Source organism: Poromitra crassiceps (genome assembly GCF_964638095.1).
Source record: "Poromitra crassiceps genome assembly, chromosome: 12".
Lineage (NCBI taxonomy): Eukaryota > Metazoa > Chordata > Actinopteri > Beryciformes > Melamphaidae > Poromitra > Poromitra crassiceps.
The window spans coordinates 2,938,486-2,943,485 of NC_139632.1; the positions used below are offsets into that span (position 1 = coordinate 2,938,486).

At 40.1% G+C, this 5,000-nt stretch overlaps 1 protein-coding gene across 2 annotated transcripts in view; it reads left to right on the top strand.

Annotated features, from left to right (window-relative positions):
- Positions 1–5,000, top strand: part of zc3h3 (zinc finger CCCH-type containing 3) — a 159,463-nt gene that overhangs the window by 7,393 nt on the left and 147,070 nt on the right. The gene's annotated exons all lie outside the window — the stretch shown is intronic.

The following is a 5,000-nucleotide window of genomic DNA, read 5'->3' on the forward strand; positions in this document are numbered from 1 at the left end:
GCGATATAGCCGAAAAACATTGCAATATTCTTTAGAGGCCATATCGCCCAGCCCTAATTTGATTGTTATGTTTTAGTTTTACATCAAATGAATTAGATGAACTAAATTGTTTACATACTATATTACCAAAGCACACACATACATACCTAACCCTAAAAATGTTTGTTGCCTGCTAGCTATCAGACAGCATAGAGAGACATATGTGCTGTATCGGTATCGGATCGAAATCGGTATCGAATCGGGTATCGAAATTTGATCGGAATCGGATCGGTTTTGAGCTAAAATATCGAAATCGGATCGGAATTGAAAAATCTTGATCGCAGCATCTCTAATATATATCTATCTTTCTTATGTTCAAGGAAAAACTTAGGCAGTAAAATAATGGCTTATAAAATATATTGACTGAAAATGACCAAAATAGTCATACGTTCTGATTCTGTCACTGTGTTACTTATGGATGGAATTATAGTGAAAATAAATCATCACCACATTTGCAGATGATTGAGGAAAAATATGATGCATCATCCATGGATGAAACGGCTGTCCTCTGCATTTTAACGTTAGGCACAGGAGAGACACAGTCAACTTGAGGTGGGGTGTCATTTCTGCTGAGCAATGCAATAAAATAAGCTATTTACAGTTAGTCTGACAGTCAAATGTTTGATGACTAAATCAATCAAAATACACTCCACTACTGTACTGCTGACACTAGCTGTGGTAAAGACAGGGGGAGTGACTATCAGCTACTGTCATCAGTACAACTCAACTACCAACATACAGCACTCGTTTAGTTACATTCCTTTGCATGGAGGGGAAGGTTACGCCAAATCCATCAACTTTGGAGCATTATTTACCCCCCTTCCCAACATGCTAATCGATTTCTTAGGTCTTCTAGGTTCATATTTGGTATAGAGATCATCACTCTAGCTTTAAAAATGAGCTCGCTATCAGTCGTGAATTTACGGGCCAAATTCAGTAAAAAAATGTGGGAATTTAAGGTCGCCGTTTTTATTAGCAAAATGACAGGCTATGCAGCATGAAACAATGTTTTTTTTTGTAAATAAAGTTTTTATTTATTTACACACACAGACAGCATAAACACAAACAAACATTTCCAGGCCTGTAATAAATGAACATACTTGATTTCCTGATATATTCACAACAAAAAATAAAATAATTAAAGCAATATCATATAGCCACATCACAGTGTCCCAGTCGTGCTATGAGCAAAGAAGCGGTCCCATGCAATTTTGAAATCCTCATTTCTATCATTGACTCTTGCCAACATGTGTTCATACGATACTATTTCTAACATGAATTCTACCCACTTTTCTAAATCTGGAGAGGATGTACTTTTAGCATGAAACAATGTTAAAAATAACACTGCTTGGTGGACTATTTGCACGGCGAATTTACTAGAAGACCCCGACGACTTGAACTTCATTGACTTACTTGCACATCCCAGACGTTACAGTAGCTCTGGAGCTCTGCACCCTGCTGCAAATCCTTGTGGAAACTTGTTTTTGTGTTGGCTAATGCAACTACTGCCTGGCTTGTGAGCTAACTTATTCTCAAATACATACTGCAGCATGCGCTAGGACGCGTCATCAGTGATGTTATCTGGGGTCGTAAGGTGTTTCGGGTCTGTCAACATCATACACCCTCGCCCAGTAGACCCAGCCGAGGCCAATTAAGACCCCGACTCGCGTCCCAGAAGCCGCTCATGGATCAGCCTTACTACTCTGTCTGCAACGTTGCCCGCGGGAGGGGTAAGCGAGAACGCCCAATCTGCTGCAATAGAGCTAGTGCTACGCCGCAGTATTGGCCCTTCGGTGCATGGAGGATCTAGGCTCTGTGGGTTACTCCCGGCCGTGCTCCTCCTTCGTCTCACCAGACCCTCCCGTGGCAAAGGCAATCCAGAGGCTGAGAGGATGCCTCAAGGACGCCTCAAGAGGGCCTGTGCGCTGCACGTCATTCACCTGCGCCGGGCACCTCGCTCTAGCCTGAAGGACCCCAGGCCGCGCCGATCTTTGCGCAGATTTTCAGGAGGCTAATCCGTAGCGTTTGTGGATTTCTCCCTCACGAGAGAGCCAAGATGGGGTGCTAATCCCATCCCGTACCGGTTGCCGTCTCTCCGGCCGTCAACTGTCTCTCCAGCTCGTCACCAAACTATACTTGGTTGTCACCTAGTCTTTCCTAAGTGTCACTGGCCAGAGGCAAGCCAGGATTCTATAACTTACTGCTTGATCAAAATAAAAAGAAGAAGGGGAAATATAATATGCTACTGTGGTGTAAATCTATCTATTTTACTGTCAGGTGGAGTCATCACTTCCTAGTTACTGTAGTAGAGAGAGGGACAGTTGGAGGAACTAGGATTCAAACGTTGAAGATTTTGAGACTCATTCATCATTGGACGAACACAATGTCCATCTTGATTGATTGATTGATTGATTGATTGATTGAATCTTATGGTTGGTTGTTGATTGCTAGGGCAGGATGAGGCTTCACTGTTGTGAATTGCATGTGTTTTTGGACCAATCATAGATTAGCATGAGATCAATTAGAAAGGAAAAGAAACGCCCAAGGGGATCATCTCAATGCATTACACCCCTCAGGGCACATATTCTCCATGTCACCACTGCCCTTTCCTTCCCTGCCCTCCAGGTGTCACTGTTGAAGCATTTTAAGAAGATCAACCTTGATTTTTACCAAAAAAACCCCACATTTGATTTATATTTTATTAAAAATATATTATATATAAAATCTCTCCCCTCTTCTCAAAAAGTATGGGAGGTTCCTCCTCCTCTGACTCATTACAATAACCTCCTGTGATTTATATATATATATATATATATATATATATATATATATATATATATATATATATATATATATATATATATATATATATATATATTTTTTTTCTTCTTCTTCTTCTTTCCCACCCTGTTTTTGTGAAGAAAATAACCACCGCACACTTAAATGACTTCCGATCCGATTCCAGAATCGATTCTCGATTCCAACGATTCTCGATTCCAGAATCTAGAATCGATTCTCAATTATGTAGTTTTATATTGCAATAACACACAAAGGTAAATCTAAGACAAAAAATGACAAATGTATTAATGCAAAAAAAAAAAAGAAAAAAAAAGAGAAGGGAGCTCCTTGAAGTTTTACAAAAATAGTATTTAATCCCGAAGTAGTATATTCGTGTCCACAGCAGTGTTACAAACAGAATATATCTTCATAAGGGTACACGGGCAAACAAAAACGCTTGTTTGCCCGTGTACCCTTATGAAGATATACCGGTATTCTGTTTGTAACACTGCTGTGGACACGAATATACTACTTCGGGATTAAATACTATTTTTGTAAAACTTCAAGGAGCTCCCTTCTCTTTTTTGTTTACTATTTGCCTGCTGAGCTGCCTTGGTCCACAATTCTGTGTTCCCCTAAAATGTATTAATGCTGAACTTCAAATTCAACTTCTGAAGTATTACAGTGAGGGCCTAAATTCATTTTGCAATATGAGTGTGTTAATTTAAGCATACGTATCCAGTAAGTGGCACGGGATTCTCAAAGCCTGTGTTGAGGGTCATACGAACAAAAATGCACTCTTGAAGCTACAAAAAAAATCCAAAACCAACAAGTTAATTATTTACATTTTTACTTCAATGTAGAACAGTCATTTCTTACACATGAGATTACTTTTAGCGTTTTAGTCATAACGATTATTGAAAGATATTCCATATTCCAGACTGAAATGTTATAACAGAAGTGGAGTATTGGCCAGAATGACATGAACATTTGGACACTTATTCAGCCGGTATCTTGCATGTTGCGTTCAGGTGCACTGTAAAAAATAAAATAAAATAAAAATTGCGATAACACGTGACTTTTGCGATGTGTTCATCGCGCATTTTCATATCGCGATGACGATGAAAATACGATTAATCATGCAGCCCTACTAGACACCTACCTCTGTGTGTTTTTGATATGTTATTCATTGATGTTGCTGCTGCTGTGATGCCAGAATTGACCAGAAAGTACTCTTCTCTCTCTCTCTCTCTCTCTCTCTACACACACACACACACACACACACACACACACACACACACACGCACACATATGTATATTTTATATACATATGTGTATATATATGTATGTATATACACACATATATATATATATACTGTACTGTATGTATACACACACGCACATGCATACATTGTGTTACAGAGCATGTGTGTATGACAGACGGAAACCGATAGAAAGAGAGAGGAGAGGAGGAGATAGAAAGACAGAGAGAGAGAGAGAGGAGATAGAAAGACACAGAGAGAGAGAGAGAGAGGAGATAGAAAGACACAGAGAGAGAGAGAGAGAGAGAGAGAGAGAGAGGAGATAGAAAGACACAGAGAGAGAGAGAGAGAGAGGAGAGGAGATAGAAAGACACAGAGAGAGAGAAAGAGAGAGAGAGAGAGGAGATAGAAAGACACAGAGAGAGAGAGAGAGAGAGAGAGGAGATAGAAAGACACAGAGAGAGAGAGAGAGGAGATAGAAAGACACAGAGAGAGAGAGAGAGAGAGAGGAGATAGAAAGACACACAGAGAGAGAGAGAGAGAGAGAGGAGATAGAAAGACACAGAGAGAGAGAGAGAGAGAGAGGAGAGGAGGAGATAGAAAGACAGAGAGAGAGAGAGAGAGAGGAGATAGAAAGACAGAGAGAGAGAGAGAGAGAGAGAGAGAGATGAGATAGAAAGACACAGAGAGAGAGAGATGAGATAGAAAGACACAGAGAGAGAGAGAGAGAGAGAGGAGATAGAAAGACAGAGAGGAGATAGAAAGACACAGAGAGAGAGAGAGAGAGAGAGGAGATAGAAAGACAGAGAGGAGATAGACAGACTAGGGCTGCCACAAACGATTATTTTGATAGTCGACTAGTCACCGATTATTTCAACGATTAGTCGACTAATCAGATCATATCGCACAATTACTCAATCG